The sequence below is a fragment of the Dermacentor andersoni genome, chromosome 11 (assembly GCF_023375885.2).
Source record: "Dermacentor andersoni chromosome 11, qqDerAnde1_hic_scaffold, whole genome shotgun sequence".
Classification (NCBI taxonomy): domain Eukaryota; kingdom Metazoa; phylum Arthropoda; class Arachnida; order Ixodida; family Ixodidae; genus Dermacentor; species Dermacentor andersoni.
The window spans coordinates 55,300,221-55,320,110 of record NC_092824.1 but is presented as its reverse complement, the minus strand read 5'-3'; the positions used below and the strand labels follow the sequence as shown (position 1 = coordinate 55,320,110).

Here is a 19,890-nt window from a genome sequence, read left to right as displayed (position 1 = left end):
TGTTCAGACAACTTCACAAGTGGGGGAGAGCCACGAACACAATGGAGCAGATTCGGACCACTGAGTTGTAATTGTCCACATCTTTCGCTTCTCAAAACAAAACAAAAAAAAAAAGGTTAGAGAGGCAAGGCACTGCCGGGCATGGTCGCGTAATCTGTGAGTGCCGCTTGCATTGAGCCCAAATGACTCGCAAAACCAACGCACCGAGCGTTCCAACGTGTTTGCGGTATCGCCCGTCTCTGGCTGGCAGGGCCGCGCTGGAATGCTGGCACTTGTCTCGACTCAGCACGAACAAGGAAAGTCTGAGTGTCGCTTGCTTTCCACACTCCTTTTATACAGGAAGCTATATATTTTCATTTCACTTACTCTCGGGGCCGTACAGGCATTGCAGAGAGGTGTGGCAGTAATAAATAAGAGGGCTAATAAGGATACACATGGTCACAGAGTGCTGACTTGAACACGTGGTGATCAGTGATGGTGACGGAGGAAGTAGGAAGGCGATTGCTCTCTTGTTTTTCCAAGTATGCGTTGCCACTGCAGTCAGGTATACCGAAAGTTCCATACGATGAACGAGCAAGCGTGGCATATCGCTTGGAGGAGAGGTATCATTATTCAGGTCATTATTCGAGTAATATATTTAATGAAACAGTCATACGTGGGAAACACGGCGTCAGGTAGAAAAAAGCGCTAGGACAAGCATTTGCGTCGATAGTAGTTCAATAAGATAAATCTAGAGGAGAAGTTTCGAACTCTTTCTTGAAAGATCGTGTTACACTTTCATCGGCGTTGTAATCCAAACTGCATTTCTTTGACTTATATGCGTTTCAAAGGGGCGGCAAAGCAGCCGATTCGGGGCTCACGGAAGAGCTGCAGTGAGTCGGCACCGTGTCGTCGCATATGTCAATATGAATTGACAATCCTCTTGACAGGGAACGTGTGCGACATAACGTCGCTATTAGCACGGCCACGGCAGGTCTTGCTACGCGGTCGTCATCCATGCAACCAGTGGCGATCTTTGAAGGCGGCGCTAAATAATAAGCCTTTTGTCTTGACACATGAACTACATGTTTTTTTCGGTTGTACTCTGCCTATAGCTTCAACAAACGACGGATTGTGTACAAAAACCTTTCTTTTTGTGATAACGCGATTACCCAACACACACGAATCATATTCTGGATTTGTCACAGCAAGCATGTTCATCATGTTAACTAATCAGGTGAATTCCTAAGTCTGAAGAACGTTGCGTATCGTCTGTTATGTGAGGTGCCTTCATGGCGGTGCCGATGCAAACCAGATTTGCATATCACTCAGAGCGAGGCGTTTTTTTTTTTCAGCCACCAACTTTCTGAAAACGCATCGTAAGGACTGGAAAGGATGCGAGTTGCTGCTCCTCAGCCTGCAAGCATCTGGTAATATACTGGTATATAATTATAATGACAAGACGTGGTTACGCTTGGGCACCAGCCTGCGCTGCCTGAAATTGATGGAGTTCAGGACAGATTTGACAATCAAGGTATGTAATGGGAAAAAGAGTGGAAAGTTTCTCGGAATGTGAGCATAACGTGATCTTATTGTTCGCAGTCTGCGCAAATAGTCAATTTTATAGGCTGTACTTCAAAGATTATCTACTAATGGCATGGCCTAAATGCTTGCTTTATAAGGAGCAATTTTATGTTGTTTTGCAGCTACTGATGTTGACCATATTGCCAAGCAGGATGACCCTGTCTGGGAACTGGGGATACCGCACGGCAAGCTGCTTCACTGAATTAGGGTCGGGGATGCAACAGGCCTCGCACCATCGTGATCAATGAAGCAATCGCGTTCGCGCCCTGTCCGCGTGTGCTTAGACGCTGCGCATGTTCATGGCGTCTCTTTGCATGTCTATCACTGGGCTTTTTATGAGGCACAGTAGGCGTCGCACTGCCGAAAGATGCGTGCCTACCCAAGCGTAATCGCAGTCATGTCTAGCCACCGACTTAGGCAGAGACGTCATACCTGGCTCAACAATGATTGTAAAACTATGTATAGTACCTACAGCTAAACGAAAGGTTTTATATTATGGGGTTTCACGTGCCAGAACCACTTTCTGATTTTGAGGCACGCCGTAGTGGGGGACTCCGAAAATTTCGACCACCTGGGGTTCTTTAACGTGCACCTAAATCTATGTACACGGGTGTTTTCGCATTTGGCCCCCATCGAAATGCGGCCGCCAGGGCCGGGATTCTATCCCGCGACCTCGTGCTCAGCAGCCCAACACCATAGCCACTGAGCAACCACGGCGGGTAAACGAATGGTTGACCAAGTCGAACGAACACTTAACCAGGGGCGTTATAACATAAAGCTATTCGAACCTTTTCTATTCCAATTCTGCAATGAGCCCTCCGCTATTGGTGAAAAGCTTTTTGAACCACCTCCACTTCGCCTGTCTATCACGTGACATCACGAAAACCGCGATAGCTCCACATGTCAAATGACGTGTACAACTGATCATGCATGACTGGACCGAACAAAATAAACGCAGTTATTTCTTATTCGACGCCTTTTGGCCATTAGACTTCGGCTATTGGTCAAAAGCTTTAGGGCTCCACCCACTTCGCCTGACTGTCACGCGACGTCACAAAACCGAAAAAACTCGCTGCCTCAAAGTGACTCGAACGCGCTAAAGATGCACTAACATGTCTAACCAAACTGAATTGTTTTCAGAATAAACGCCGGCTGCCCCATTCCGAAAGGAATAAAATATGGCTGCCGCCGATCGCTCAGGCACTGTCTACTCACACCTGCCGGGGAGCGTGGGTTTATTTGCGTACTATAAAACTTTTCGCGTGGCCGTGTAATGTTTTCGAGCAATATCAGGACGTTTACGACCTCGCTCTGCGAACTCTTATTCGCTGAGGATCCGTTTTAGCAGCATTCTTAACCTGCCGTTGCACGTCACCGCGATTTTCGACCAGCCACCGCAAGCTAAGTAAGGGAAAGCGGACCAATCGCCGACGCCAGCACCACCCTCTTCATTCTGTTATCGATTTTCAGATCACTTGCTCGGCCCCATGGAATTCCTCTTAGCTTGAGCGTGCTCGTCACCTTTTGTCAGCCAATTAGATAGCAATGTAGGCAATGTTATTCGTTTTTAAAGCAAAGAAAAGTGACTTCCTATAAATGAGGAGAGCTTTTAATTGGTCTCTTCAGACTACTCTGCTGGTAACAGCCCGATGCTTGCGTCGGTGGTTACGCAAATTTGACGTAAAGAGATTGGAATAAAAACATGTCGGAATAGTTTTACGTTACAGGGCCCCAGGCTAAACCAAGCTTTCGCTTTGCATATCCAGGGTTAGCTGAGCTAAGCTGCAGCCAATTTCGCGTCGTTTTCTTTTATCGGTAATGACGCGAGATTTGTTTCCACTTTCTCTTGCACGATGCTGATAAATTTGCATCTTGTAAGAATAACACATATAAACACAGGCTGGTCCACCAGCCGATACGCCAGTCAATTTTACTGAGCTTATTCAAAGTACGTCGTGCTCTTTTTCTTCACATACATATATATATATATATATATATATATATATATATATATATATTGTTTATTATGTATGTGTTTATTTATGTGTTCACGTAACCGCTTCCTTATTGAATGATTTGTTGTGGGAACGTTTCAGAGAATAATAATCAACTTTACCACGGAGGAGCCGTCAATCCTGAAACACCTCGAGACGAGACACGGCCACGTGCTAGAAAACAAGCCTGCTGATGCAGTGTTTCTAAGGGAGAACAAAAAATAAACATACGCTGACCGAAGGAGAGTTCAAAACGGAGTCCGCCCGACCGCCGAGCAGGAGCTACGCAAGTGTTGGGACCACTTGAAGAGAGAAATGGCGCAGGTGGACAGCCACCGACCCAAAGGAAGTGCCCTGGACCCGTGAGTTATCTTCCTTGTCATCTCTCGCTTTTCAAAAACGAAGAAAGGAGAACAGTTAGATAGCAACGACAGCGCCGAGCGTCGTCGCCAGATTCGTTAGCGCTGCGGCGTGCATTCTGTCCGAATGGCTGAATGCCCGCCGTTGCGGTGTCCCCCATCTTATGCTGCCGCGGTCCAGCACGACCAAGGCTGCGGAACACTTATCAGGGAAGGAGAAAGAAAAGCCAGAGTGTCGCCTGCTTTTCTCACTCCCTTTATTCGGGAAGCGACATATTGTAAGGAACCAGTTTATTGCAGCCGAGCTCGTGCTGCTACCACGACGGTCAAGCTGTGCAGCTGGTGATATACAAAATTAAATTATGGGGTTTTACTTGCCCACACCAGTTACTGATTATAGCATACGCCTTAGTTGAGGACTCCTGAAATTTCGACCACCAGGCCGGGGTTTTTTTACGTACACCAAAATCTAAGCACACGGGTGTTTTCTCATTTCGCCCCCATCGAAATGCCGGCGCCGTGGCCGGGATACGTTCCCTCATAATATATACAGATGAAGAAGATGTACAATGGATGGTGATATGTAGAGGCGATGAAGTTGAAAGTTAGGCATCTCCTGCGCTCGCACTAACTCCCTCTCGCTTTGGAAGCGGCCGCCTGGCCGCACGGTAGTATTATGATATGCGTCGAGTATATGGCATTAAATGAGAGACATCCGTTATCTCTGTCCCACAGAAACGGTGAACGGATGGCGTTATAAGTGGCGAGACGCGGAAATGGACAGGGGGATGTCTCAGCAATGACCGTGTAAGGCCCAATAAAATGCGTGAGCAATTTATCGCATAATCCGGGAAAGCGCACAGGAGTGCAAGAAACTTCGTCGCGAGTAGAAAAAGTCACAGCGCGGTGACTCCAGTCGTAACGAGACTTACGAGCAGCCTGGGAGATGCCGGAGTTAAGCCAGGCGAGGGGAGGGTAGTCCTTGAGGCGAGATACAACTGTTCCGTGAAACAAGCTCCCAGGGGTACAGGAGTAGAAAGGAAAGGTGCACCAAGAACGAAACTAGGTGAGCGGCCATAGGTGAGGAAAAAAAGTGAAAAGCCTGTGGTGCGTTGCGTAGCCGTGTTACAGGCGAATTTCACGAACGGCAGGATTGCATCCCAGTTCGTGTGGTCGGGGCGGATGCAGATCTCAATCATGTCGGAGAGGGTACGATGCAAACGCTTTGTCAAGCCGTTGGTCTGTGGGTGGTAACTGGAACTCGCCTTGTCAATTATGTTTGAGGCGCGCAGAACTTCGGGTAAGGACAGAAGTGAGAAAGAGCTTGCCACAGTTGCTGAGGTGAACGCGCGGATCGCCATAGCGTAAGAAAATGTTGCGTAGAAAGAAGTCAGCGGCTTCAGCAACACTCCTCAGTAGTAGAGAGCTTGTCCCCGCGTAGCGTGTTAGATGGTCTACAGTCGTCACAATGCAACGATTAACATGGGAGGTTGTGGGAAGAGTACCATGCAAATCTCTTCTAACTACTACTAAAGGCGAAGCGGGACAAGGCAGAAATTCCAAAGAGCCAGAAGGAGCTACTCTCGGTCGTTTGCGGCTTCAACGATAAACGCAGGATGCAACAAACTTCGCAACGGCTGAAGACAGGCCAGGCCAGGAGCATCGACTTCGGATTCTGTCCTAAGTCTTGTGGTAGCCTAGACGACCGGCCGTCGGATGATCGTGAAAGGCTTCGCGCACCTCACGTTGCAGATAACGTGGAATGACGGGGACCCATTTGTTGCAATACAACCTTATACAATATGTATGGTGAGAATTCTAACGCCACAGTTGCATCATCAGCCAAATCAAATGTAGAAGCATGCATATACCAGAGAGCCAAAGCACAATCATGCGAACCTCAAAGCTCGCAAATGGTTCTACCAGCTTTCTAAAAAACGCTCACAGGACGAGGCTCCCATATAAATCATGGGTCCGATGCCTACAGTATTTGGCATATATAAAGATGACGGAATCGTCACCGCCATACTATAATTAAACGACCAACCGCATGCCCAAGAAATTTGTTCTTTCACAAGCGTGTGGAAAAAGTAAATTTGAAGGGATAAGCTGGTCGAGGTGCGTAACTTTTGGGGAAAGAAAATCACTACAACACACGTTTTTTTTTGTCAATTGTTCTAAATTTATAAACTTAGAATCTGAAGGTAAACTAAAACTTTGAGTCTGCCCCAGGTAGATATAAATATAAATGAAAACCCCTACACGGATTGGAAGTTACTATACCGCTTATTCCTCACTTGCCCATACCTCTGAAAAATACAAATCGCTTCTTAGCTAACTTGCACAATATTAGCTTATGCAATTTCCTTCGACAGTGATAGTGACAACTGATTAGAAGTTCTGGGACTTTTATGTCGTAGCTTAATACCTCGCGAATAGAAATACGCTGACATCCACTGACACAGCGTTCTGATAAAGGAAGACCAAACGTTAATCGTACCGAAATGGTGAACTGAAAGCCTTACCACACACATCATGCTCAAATGAATGCCTATTTCCAGAAAGAGCGTCCACACATATTTTACTGACACTTCTGAGAAAAAAAAAAAATAGGTTGTTGAACGCTGGCTGTGGATTTTTCAGCATATGCCAGCAAACCCCTCAAATTTGCTTAGCGCTGCATATCTATGTGCTACACATCAATTTTGTCCAGTTTAGACTTATGATTTCCAATTTACGGAAATACGCTCTCGTTTTTATATCTGGGTCACTTGGAAATGAATTACGTCGGAGTTCGTTTTTTCACTTTCAGTGATTTTCAATAATTTTTGTGCAAACACTTCACCATCTAAATAAAATGTCGACTTGTACAGTACCTACATTTTAACTTTTTCTAAGGCAGGAAGCTTCATTGGAATGTCTACATTGGTTGCTCAGGAAAACTATTTTTTCTATGCACAAGTGTTTATCTATTGAGACTCCCGAGCTATTGCTTCCTCCTAATTATGCCGTTTCTGTTGTACGCATGTCTGCATGCAACTGTCCGAACCATTCTTGCTTCTGTGGTCTACTTTCGTATGAACCGCTGTTTGAATTTCGTCATAGCTTGTGAAAGGTGTCGTTTATAAGCATAACCAACATACGATATTATAGTTATGGCCTGTGCGGAGCATTAATATTTCTAGGCATTGAGTTTAGTTTCACAACATTTATTTAACCGTGCAACCAAAACTTCCCGTTGATCCAACATGCACACTGTACATGCAGAAGTTTCATTTCAAAACAGACGCGACACTTACCTACCATGAAACACCTGATATAAAGTCAAGAATATATTGCGCTAATATTCAAGACGCATTAAAATCATGGTAGCGTTTGATTTTACATTCACAATCATCTCCCATGTTACCTTAGAGAACGCGCGGGCAGCGACGTTCTTTACGACCTCGAAATCACCACTCATCAGAAGGTTTTCGTAGTAGCATATTCGCAACTATCGTGGGTCCAGTACAGCGATACTGCCAGTTTACGCAGCAAGAAATACACTTATTGATATCTCCATGTGAAACTTCGTAATCTAGCTTGCAATGTCTCTTCTAGTAGAAGTTCTGTCCTCCGAATTAATTAATCCCCAACCGTAGCCTTCAATGCCACTCATGGATCACCAAGAGCATGCAGTCTTTAATACAACTGCCTGAACAGCTGTGGCCTGAACATTTATTTAAAATACTAATTAATTTGAGAAATTCCGTTACGGAGGTTTATGGTCGAAGGCACGCTGCCGACACTATACTATGAATGTTCCGGCAAAGTGTACGCCGCTAACGCTCACTACAAAGAAAACGGCCAAGCACCCGCCGTGACCTAGAGCGGCTATGCTGCCAGGACTGCCACCGAACGAGCCATTAAACTCAACGATGGGCACACAGAAGCCCCGGTTCACATGTAGATTGGCAGTCAAGATATCCTCAAGCAACTGAACCCGTGACCCTACACCACTACCATAGCGCAACACATAAAACAGGCCTGCGGCCACCGGTGGCATAATAAACGTGTCCGCTTTCTCGTATATTGGACACACACCAGCAGTAGGAGGGAGCGAGGAACAGGGCGGCCCATGAGGCTGCATGCGATAAAATTAGGGAGGACCGCCATCGCAGCATTAATGTGAGCCGACCATTGCTTGAACATACTGATAGCGCCCCGTCATCGGCCACTGTACCAGACCTGAAGCGAACGACGAGAGTAAGGCTGTACTGTGCGAGTCCACTATTAGCATGACTCCTCCCATTCTCACACGCCTAGGCAGAGGAGCCCAGGTTCTCTTCCTCAAGACAAGAGCTAAAGCATTCATTGCACCGGATGTTCTGAGCAAGTGGAGGAGAACACAAGTGAAATGCCCCAATAGCCTTGTAATCAACATCGACATGAAACATCTGATCTGTTGCTGTCCTGTTACAGCCAGCCTCAGTGACAAGCACACCCGACCTCTATAAGGGGTGAGTCGTACGAAGAGTTGGTCGCACTGCAAGAAGGTGCCACCAGAGGAATTAACGCTACGCTGTCCTACGAAAAGGGGGCACGCACCCTTCCTTTCACCTGATCCCTTACCCCAACTTAGGCCACAGGCCATCCTTTTAATAAACATTTCAATGATTGAGCCAATCAATCAATGAGTCAATCAGTCTATCGTAAATAGTACAAGATGATACTATAAATAAACATCCAATCTTTCCGAAAAATAGACGCTTTTTAAGCGTTCTCCACACGTAACTGTTAATTGGAAATTAATGTTCCTATAATAATTATTTGAATAATTGGAGCCTTACCAAATTCAATCGTAAAAACAAATACGTGCCTTTGCTGTTGCCTTTTTTTAGTCCAGCTTTTCGTGTAAAGCGTTCAGCAGAACAACCATTAGGAGGTCATACATTAGTGCTCCATCAAGCTACATACTATATTAGCCAATGCATATTGTCACGTGGTGGTGACGTAGAAGAACACAGTAGCAATACTGTGAACGAGAAAACTAACTTTTATTGGGCGAACTTGTGCCCACAAAACAGGCTACACTTCTAGCACAACGAAAGCGGCGAACACAGTCGGCGATCGTCGGAAATCTGATTAGCGGGTCAAGCGCGTCGGCTTTTATAGATCAGTCGTCGAATGTTCCAGATTAACTGATGGGACCCGCGTGTCTTCCACAAAGTTCGACACCATTCGTGTCACGCGATGAAATCTGATAACACAAGGTTCGGCGACAACAGACACGCGGATAGAAGCGTCGATAACTTTCCAGAAACGTCGGATACATGCAGGCGCGTCCCTCGCTGTGTGATTACAGTTAAGCGGCGAAACGTAGTTGCCCGATAAAGATAAGTACACGTGTCATTACCCCCCTCTTAAAAAAGCATCGACCCGATGCTGCTAATAAACGAAAGTAACAAAGAAAAGCACTCGTAGCAAAGAAAACAACAAACTAAGGAAGTTCATCAGCGTCCGTAAGATGGCTTAAGGCGCACCACGTGGACCACTTCAGATCGTGCGCGGCGCCGCTGGGAGTGCGAAATGCCGTCTGGCACGACCTCATAGTCTAGTGCGCCAATACGTCGGATGACCCTGTAGGGTCCGAAATAGCGTCGCAGCAGCTTCTCACTGAGTCCTCGCCGGCGTATCGGGGTCCATACCCAAACACGGTCGCCGGGCTGGTACTCGACGAAGCGTCGTCGGAGGTTGTAGTGTCGGCTTTCGGTACGCTGCTGGGTCTTGATCCGTAGGCGGGCGAGCTGTCGGGCTTCTTCGGCGCGCTGGAGATAGGTAGCGACGTCAAGATTCTCCTCGTCAGTGATGTGCGGCAGCATGGCGTCGAGCGTCGTCGTCGGGTTCCTGCCGTAAACCAACTTGAATGGCGTGATCTGTGTTGTTTCTTGCACCGCCGTGTTGTCGGCGAAGGTGACATACGGCAGGACCGCGTCCCATGTCTTGTGCTCGACGTCGACGTACATTGATAGCATGTCGGCGAGGGTCTTGTTCAGGCGCTCCGTCAGACCATTCGTTTGCGGATGGTAGGCAGTTGTCCTCCTGTGGCTCGTCTGGCTGTACTGCAGAATGGCTTGGGTGAGCTCTGCTGTAAAAGCAGTTCCTCTGTCGGTGATGAGGACTTCTGGGGCACCATGTCGCAGCAGGATGTTCTCGACGAAAAATTTCGCCACTTCGGCTGCGCTGCCTTTTGGTAGAGCTTTGGTTTCAGCAAAGCGGGTGAGATAGTCCGTCGCCACGATGATCCACTTATTCCTGGATGTTGACATCGGAAACGGCCCCAACAAATCCATCCCAATCTGCTGGAATGGTCGACGAGGAGGTTCGATCGGCTGTAGTAATCCTGCTGGCCTTGTCGGTGGTGTCTTGCGTCGTTGACAGTCTCTGCATGTCTTGACGTAACGGGCGACGTCGGCGGTCAGACGCGGCCAGTAATACTTTTCCTGTATCCTCGACAGCGTCCGGGAGAATCCGAGGTGCCCAGCGGTTGGATCGTCGTGTAGGGCGTGCAGTATTTCTGGACGGAGCGCTGACGGCACCACAAGAAGGTAGCTAGCGTGGATTGGTGAGAAGTTCTTCTTCACGAGCAGGTTGTTTCGTAGCGTGAACGAAGACAACACGCGCTTAAATGCCCTAGGGACAACGTCGGTGTTCCCTTTCAAATACTCGACGAGGCATTTTAGCTCCGGGTCTGCTCGTTGCTGTTTAGTGAAGTCTTCCGCGCTTATTATCCCAAGGAAGGCGTCGTCGTCCACGTCGTCTTGCGGCGGGGGATCGATTGGGGCGCGTGATAAGCAGTCGGCGTCGGAGTGTTTTCTTCCGGACTTGTATATTACCGTTACGTCATATTCTTGTAGTCTGAGGCTCCACCGCGCCAGCCGTCCTGAAGGGTCCTTTAAGTTAGCTAGCCAACACAACGCGTGGTGGTCGCTGACGACTTTGAATGGCCTGCCATAGAGGTAAGGGCGGAATTTACCTGTAGCCCAAATGATGGCGAGGCATTCCTTTTCAGTCGTAGAATAATTGCTTTCCGCTTTTGACAGCGACCGGCTAGCATACGATATCACCCGTTCAAGTCCTTCTTTCCTCTGGACTAGGACGGCACCGAGGCCTAGGCTACTGGCGTCAGTGTGGATTTCAGTATCGGCGTCCTCGTCGAAGTGTGCAAGTACCGGCGGCGACTGCATGCGTCGTTTGAGTTCTTGAAATGCGTCGGCCTGCGGCGTTTCCCAATTGAACTCGACATCAGATTTCGTTAGATGTGTTAGCGGCTCCGCGATGCGCGAAAAGTCCTTGACAAAGCGCCTATAGTAGGCACACATGCCAAGGAATCTGCGCACTGCCTTCTTGTCGATTGGCTGCGGGAACTTTGCGATGGCAGCTGTCTTTTGCGGGTCGGGGCGCACTCCAGATTTGCTGATGACATAACCTAGGAATAGAAGCTCATCGTAAGCGAAGCGACACTTTTCCGGCTTCAGGGTGAGCCCTGATGACTTGATGGCCTCTAATACTGTCGCAAGCCGCTTAAGGTGATCGTCGAAATTTCCGGCGAAGACGACGACGTCATCCAAGTAAACAAGACAGGTCTGCCACTTCAATCCTGCTAAAACCGTGTCCATCACGCGCTGGAACGTTGCAGGCGCCGAGCACAGTCCAAATGGCATAACCTTGAATTCATAGAGGCCGTCTGGCGTGATGAAGGCGGTCTTTTCGCGATCCCTTTCGTCGACTTCTATTTGCCAGTAGCCAGACTTGAGGTCCATCGATGAGAAGTATTTAGCATTGCAGAGCCGATCTAATGCGTCGTCTATCCGTGGGAGGGGGTATACGTCTTTCTTCGTGATTTTGTTCAGTCGACGATAATCGACGCAGAAACGTAGGGTTCCGTCCTTTTTCTTCACTAAAACAACTGGAGACGCCCACGGGCTTTTCGACGGCTGGATGATGTCGTCGCGCAGCATTTCGTCGACTTGTTGTCTTATAGCTTCGCGTTCTCGCGTCGAAACTCGGTAAGGGCTCTGGCGTAGTGGTCGAGCGCTCTCTTCGGTGATTATGCGATGCTTTGCGACTGGTGTTTGTCGAATCCTTGATGACGTCGAAAAGCAGTCTTTGTATCATCGAAGCAGACTTCTGAGCTGTTGCTGCTTAATCACGGGGAGACTTGGATTTATGTTGAAGTCTGGCTCGGGAACTGCGGTCGTCGGGGTAGATGCAACAGAATCCGAGAGGACAAAGGCATCGCTGGTTTCCTGAATTTCCTCGATGAATGCGATCGTCGTGCCCTTGTTGATGTGCTTGAACTCCTGGCTGAAGTTTGTCAGCAACACTCTCGTGTTTCCTCCATGCAGTCGAGCGATCCCTCTTGCGACGCAAATTTCACGGTCGAGTAGTAGACGTTGGTCGCCTTCGATGACGCCTTCTACGTCAGCGGGTGCTTCGGTGCCGACCGAAATAACGATGCTGGAGCGAGGCGGGATGCTCACTTGATCTTCGAGCACACTCAAGGCGTGCTGACTACAAGGGCTCTCCGATGGTATCGCTTGATCTTCCGACAGCGTTATTGAGTGCGACTTCAGGTCGATGATTGCGCCGTGTTGGTTCAGGAAGTCCATGCCGAGAATGACGTCTCGTGAACACCGTTGCAGGATAACGAAGGTGGCAGGGTAAGTCCGGTCATGAATGGTAATTCTTGCCGTGCAGATTCCAGTCGGCGTAATGAGGTGCCCTCCAGCGGTCCGAATTTGGGGGCCCTCCCATACAGTCTTAACCTTCTTCAACTGGGCGGCAATGTGTCCACTCATTACGGAGTAATCGGCCCCTGTGTCGACTAAGGCAGTGACTGCGTGGCCGTCGAGAAGCACGTCAAGGTCGGTGGTTCTTTGTCTGGCGTTGCAGTTAGGTCGTGGCGTCGGATCACGGCTGCGTCGTGTTGAACTGAAGCTGGAACGTCGCTTCGTCAAGTCGTCTTTCGTCGGTGTAGTCTTGGCTTCCTGACTTCGTCGGGACGGCGGCGTGTCGTCATTAGGTCGTCGAGATGGTTTCTTCGTCGTCTTCGTCGGCGGCGGAGGATCTTCGTCAGTTCGACGAACAGCAACCGCACCTCCATCGGTTGCTGTTTTTAGTTTTCCGGATATGGGCTCGCAGAGCGGCCCCGGGCTGGGCCGGTGTATGGTCGGTGCTGCGGCGACAGGTAGCGGCCCGGTGACGGCGAACGGGACGGTCGTCTAGGGCTCCACTGAGTAGCGGCGAGGTAGTCGGCGATGTCACGAGGGCGTTCACCTTCCCTCGGGCGCTGTGCGTTCACGGCGAAGCCTCGCAATCCCAGGTCGCGGTATGGGCATCGGCGGTACACGTGGCCGGCTTCGCCGCAGTGGTAGCAGAGCGGGCGGTGATCGGGGGCGCGCCAAATATCCGTCTTTCTCGCGTAGGTGCGCTGGGCGACGGGTGGGCGTGCTGGCGGCGGCGGTGGTGGACGACGGAATTGTGGCGTTACAGGGCCCTGGCGTTGTCGCGGAGGGGGAGCTTGACGGCGTGCGACGGCGGCGTAAGTCATCGCTTCTGGCTGGGGCTGCGGTAATTGTGGTTGCACCTCAGGAACTCCTAGCGATCGGTGCACCTCTTCTTTCACGATGTCGGCGATCGAGGCCACTTGAGGCTGCGACGATGGCAAGACCTTGCGCAGTTCTTCGCGCACGATGGCCCTGATGGTCTCGCATAAATCGTCCGTGGCCAGTGATTGAATTCCGGAGTAGCTTGTTGGCTTGGTGCGTCGGTCAAATTGCCGGTTCCGCAATTCCAGTGTCTTCTCGATGCTCGTCGCCTCACGAAGAAACTCGTCGACGGTCTTCGGTGGGCTTCTTACCATACCGGCGAAAAGTTCCTCCTTTACACCACGCATCAGTAGACGTACTTTCTTCTCCTCGGACATTTCTGGGTCGGCGTGGCGGAACAGACGGCTCATTTCCTCAGTGAAAATCGCTATCGTCTCATTCGGCAGCTGCGCTCTTGTCTCCAGTAGAGCTTGGGCTCGCTCTTTGCGCACGACGCTTTGAAATGTTTGCAGGAAGCCGCTTCGGAAGAGGTCCCACGTCGTCAAGGTGGCTTCTCGATTCTCGAACCACGTCTTGGCGGCGTCCTCCAATGCGAAATAGACATGTCGTAGCTTGTCGTCGCTTGCCCAGTTGTTAAACGTAGCGACCCTCTCATACGTTTCCAGCCAGGTTTCCGGGTCCTCAAATGTGGAACCGCGGAACGTTGGTGGTTCCCTGGGCTGCTGCAGCACGATGGGGGACGCTGGGGCTGCCATTGCGGTTGCCTTGGCCACAATCTTCTTGGTCTTCTCAGGTAGAAGTCCGTGCTCCGGGGGCAGCTCTTGAAGACGGCGGCTTGCTCGGTGGTCCGAGACTACGTTGGCGTTCTGTTTGTGGTCTGGGCTGGGATCACGGCTTGTCGGGGGCGTCCTGTACATGGACGAAAAGCACCTCCACCAGATGTCACGTGGTGGTGACGTAGAAGAACACAGTAGCAATACTGTGAACGAGAAAACTAACTTTTATTGGGCGAACTTGTGCCCACAAAACAGGCTACACTTCTAGCACAACGAAAGCGGCGAACACAGTCGGCGATCGTCGGAAATCTGATTAGCGGGTCAAGCGCGTCGGCTTTTATAGATCAGTCGTCAAATGTTCCAGATTAACTGATGGGACCCGCGTGTCTTCCACAAAGTTCGACACCATTCGTGTCACGCGATGAAATCTGATAACACAAGGTTCGGCGACAACAGACACGCGGATAGAAGCGTCGATAACTTTCCAGAAACGTCGGATACATGCAGGCGCGTCCCTCGCTGTGTGATTACAGTTAAGCGGCGAAACATAGTTGCCCGATAAAGATAAGTACACGTGTCAATATTGCAGAGCAAGAAAACGAATACTATAATTCTTCAGTGGCAAAAAGAAAATGTGAAAATAAAAACGTCTGCTGAAATCTTCTTTCTCAGTATTTTTCAATGGCCTTCTGCATATGCCCAGATACCTTTGTGAAATAAGAAGAACTTACGCAAAGATGCCAGAGGCTGTATGGTGGTTTCTTTACGTAGAATGAGTGCAGTTTGTGTCAGGCTGCTGGCTCCATTGACGTGCACATAGCCTTACTGATGCCCGCTATTGACACAGTCGGTCGGGATGACAGCGCTGGTTAACATCACGTTTGTTTCACTTGAAAACAAGTTTACCTATCTGTATGGCAAGTCAGATGCTGCTGCTTAGAGCATCTTATAGCATTTGGTGTGCACTACATGCAGAAGTAAATCATGAAATTAAGGAATGTTGTCGCAAAGCTATCCACAAATGAACACGACGGCAACTATCTGTGCTACGGCTGAGTCTTAACACCGAACCCTGCCACCACTCTAGTTTGTTTCTTATGAAGAAACAGGGTTAGGATTCAGAGCGAATTATTCTTCCGACACTTGGTGCACAAAAGTAAAGCTAGGGCAAAGATATCATATTAGGCAAACAATACCCTAGCAGAAAGTATTCAGGCCATTTTTTCTAGAAGGAGAATTTTTTCATGTTCAGAACACTGCAGCTGAAATCTCCAGTGTTCAATATACTCTTTCTACTACAATTTAATAAAGTAGGGATGTAACATTGGTGTTATTTGGCGCCAGAATATGGAAGTTACGTCGGCCTATATTACATATGTTTCAAATTGAAATAACAATACTTTTCTGAGGCAACGCAGTAGAGATAATATATTTTCTTGCGGAAATGAGCAATTAGCAATTATCTAGAGAAATAACAAATATGTGTTAATTACTTCTTATTTATACGCTCGTGGGCTAATTCCTCAGTTTGAGAAATTTGCAAGGTCAACGTCAGTGCTGGTGCTCTCAGTAAAAATTGCGAGACTAGCACTAATTTATGTGTATTCGTCCTCGTAATCAGTCACTAAGAATAAAGGTGTTCCGCTTGAACATTTCTTGCATTACTCGACGCAGCTTTCTTGGAGGACTTTTAGGTGGAACTCAGGTTAATTTAGAGGAATTTTTGCTGCTGGACACCGCGTAAGTAGGGCTAGTTACCGCTTCAATTTCGCTGTCACGACAAGGGCAATAGTTGTTTGATCAAAACGGTATTTCACACGTATACCTAACAAATTATTCAGTATTTACCACACTGTCATTGCTAATTGACTATACACAGTTGCAGCATTTCGGTACGTACAATTAATAGAAAAAGATATGCTACGCTTTAGGCTGTTTTCCTTTATGCCAAGCAAACTGTGTGCCGGCTGTATATTGAGTCAATTTCCAATAGCTGACGCAAAGCGTTAACGACGAAAAAGAAAAACAAATATTAAGGATGCAGTAATTACTATGTCCTATACCACTTCCGCTACATACTGAACTACATTGATTATACGGGGATTAGCTGTTTACCTTTTTCGAGTTCAACAGGTAACAGTGAAATTAGCTACTGACGTTCCTCTTGAGAAGCGCATCGGTCAACTTTTCGAACCAGCACGGTTGAGGGTTCCGCAGATTTTGTTACAAGTTAACTCCATCAATTGCCTGAAACCACATACTTTGTCTTCTCCACGATTATTGGCCACATTGTTGTATGACGTTAGTAGCAGTATAGGCAGGGCATGCTGGGAATTAATGGCAGACGTCATCGTCGAGAAGTAGAAAATTGTGAGGCAGGTTCTCGCGATAGATATTGCTGTCTCTCGAGAAGTTACTTCCCTGTAAACGACAGAATGATGGTAGAAAATTGGTGATGCATTGCAGGATGCGCACGCTCCAGTCTTCACGAGCCTCAAACACAGTTTGAGCGAATGTCTATTGCATTGATCCGATGAGGTTAGGCCTAGCGCACTCCTCGAAATAGACGTAATAGTTCTGCAGAGTCCCGCAAGCTGGGGAGACGTAATTAATAAAGGGAAAATCAGACATCCATCCGTTCGTAGCAGTTGCTACAAAGGAAACCCGAACGGGTGTCGTAGCAATTTCTACGATCTGATAAGCCATTAGGACGAAAAAGGATTGCTTGTATCTTTTATATAGTTCTGCCGTAAGGATTTGAAATAAACCATTCTTTATTTCTTAAAGCGCGCTTTCATAGAAGCGGCCACACGGCGCACTATACACATGGCTACGTTGCCTTTCTCGAAGGCTGGCAGTCGTACTCGATGGTACTTCCCTTAATGTGAATAAGTACATGGGTGTAGTTCAACTTACAGTTAAGCTGACTCATTATTTAACTGTCGAGATGCACTGTTTGCCTCTTATCCCATACTGGCAACCAGCGGTTGCCCCCTTTAATACATGAGCGCGCAACAACCGCCACATTCAGCTGACAGCGGCTTCATTATTGGTATCGACGCTCGTTCCTAAATCCGCAGCCATATCGTGCCTTTGCAGTGACATTGAAGAACAAAATGGTGGTATAATTGCACGTTTAGGAACCAACTCTTCATTGGTCCAACTTGTACCGTAAAACAACACCCAAGCACAATTATAGTCCCGGATACAAGTGGTAATCGTTAGCATCTGATCTGCGAGACAAGCGCGTAGGCTTTTATAGATGACGTGGTTCCACTGAAGCTGCTGGAACTCCGTATCTTCAAAAAATTTCTGCAGTGCTCGCTTCGTGTATATAATCGGATAACACTATGTTCGGCGACCACAGACAACAGATACAACCATCGATAACATTTGAGAAACTTCCCATACGTGCAGGCGTGTCCGGCGCTGAGCGAAATACGTTTAACATGTGTTAGCCGGTGAAAAGCGGTCACCCGAGAAAGATAAACAAGTACACGTGTAGTATGCTAAAGCCCTAATCGATGTATAGTCTATAAAAGAGGTGAACTGTGTCTAATGGAACTGTGCGTATTAGAACTGTGCATACCATAAGCGTACGAAGAATGAAGAATAGGCAGTAGAATCTATGGTCTCCAGCTCTTTGTTCTTGATGGTGCACGATCACCAACCTCCTACTTATTAGCCAAATAAAGCAAACGATCAGAATGACTTCTCTACAAAAATATTATTGATTACCGTTAACAATACCTGCCTCACGAAAAGAACTGAGCCATTGCTAAAAAGTAATCGATTACTCTAACGTTACTTTCAACCCTGTTTTATCCTCCATCATTGCACAAATACTGTAAATAAACGAGCTGGCTTGGCTTTTCCAGTGCGGCCTCTGCCCCCTTTGACACGTTGTTTATCTTAATTAAAAATTGGTTTCGGATTTTCTTCGATATTGTTGCCGCTTTCTTTTTGGGAGCGGGCGAGGAGACACCTGAAGCGAGAATTAAAACTCACTCATTTGTTGTAAAGCAGGAACACCTTGCTTAAAAGACTGTGCGTAGTCAATGCCACCATGCTATCTGTCGTGTATGAAAGGATGTGTTTCATTGTTATCGGGACTAAGAAAAGGCGCTCCAGACAGGGCAAGTGAATTATAGAAAAATCATCCGTACGTGATTTCCGACTAGGATCGGCCATCGAAGTGATCATCGCTATGTAGAAGCGCTGTTTGAATTGTTGGCCAACATCTGATTGACCTCCTTCCAGTGCTCTTTACTCGGTAACCATTTATACTTCTAGTAGATGTAGATGCCAGCAAACGTTCACGTTACGTCAAATGGTGGCCAAATCTCTTATATAGTTTACAATAACACTGCATATTCAAAACCCCTATAATACTATCTATGTTGCAATCGCATAAATAGGCTTATATGTGTCACGTATACGTAGCACAGATATATACACATGCGTTCAAACGCGAAGGCATCTCTGGACATCAAGTTCACATAGAATGCATAAAGCGGTAAAAAATTGAGAAGCAGCTCCTGTCATCTATCAACTCCGTATGAAAACGCTTCTAGGAAAGACAGTGAGATATGTCATCATCATCATCAGCCTGGTTACGCCCACTGCAGGGCAGAGGCCTCTCCCATATTTCTCCAACTATTGCGGTCATGTACTAAATGTGGCCATGTTGTCCCTGCAAACTTCGTAATCACATCCGCCCACGTAACTTTCTGCCACACTCTGCTACCCTTCCCTTCCCTTAGAATCCAGTCCGTAATCCTTAATGACCATCGCTTATCTTCCCTCCTGATTATATGTCCTGCCCATTTCTTTTTCTTGATTTCGATTAAGATGCCATTACCTCGCGTTTGCTCCCTCACACATTCTGCTCTTTTCTTATCACTTAACGTTACACCTATCATTCTTCTTCCCATAGCTCGTTGCGTCGTCCTGAGTTTAAGCAGAACCATTTTCGTACACCTCTAGGTTTCTGCCCCGTACGTGAGTACTGGTAAGGCACAGCTGTTATACACTTTTATTTTGAGGGATAATGGCAACCTGCTGTTCATGATCTGAGAATCCCTGCCACACGCACCCAGCCCATTTTTATTCTTCCGATTATTTTAGTCTCATGATCTCCATCCGCAGTCAGTACCTGTCCTAAGTAGATGTATTCCCTTACCACTTCCAGTGCCTCGCTCCCCATCCTAAACTGCTGTTCCCCTCCGAGACTGTTAAACATTACTTTAGTTTTTTGCAGATTAATTTTTAGACCCACCCTTCTGCTTTGCCTCTCCAGGTCACTGAGCATGCTCTGCAGTTGGTTCACTGAGTTACTAAGCAAGGCAATACCATCAGCGAATCGCAAGTTACTAAGGTATCCTCCATTAACTCTTATCCCCAATTCTTCCCAATCCAGGTCTCCGAATAATTCCGGGAAACACGCTGTGAATACCATTGGAGAGATCGTGTCTCCCTGCCTGACGCTTTTCTTTATTTGTATTTTGTTACTTTCTTTACGGAAGACTACGGTGGCTGTGGAGCCGCTACAGATCGAGGCGTTCCTGCCTCGCATGCCAACGCCGCAAGAATACCCCTCATGCCTTAG

General features: G+C 47.7%; 1 long non-coding RNA gene across 2 annotated transcripts in view; it reads left to right on the top strand.

Annotated features, from left to right (window-relative positions):
• LOC129382053 (uncharacterized) overlaps nt 1-19,890 on the top strand; it is a 282,775-nt gene that overhangs the window by 231,335 nt on the left and 31,550 nt on the right. Inside the window, exons 1-2 of one of the 2 annotated variants that reach the window (XR_008610132.2) lie at nt 1,337-1,513; nt 3,660-3,919. The exons of the other annotated variant lie outside the window; for it this stretch is intronic. This is a non-coding gene — a long non-coding RNA (uncharacterized lncRNA). Of the gene's footprint in view, nt 1-1,336; nt 1,514-3,659; nt 3,920-19,890 lie in introns of those variants that run through there. 2 annotated transcript variants of the gene reach the window in all.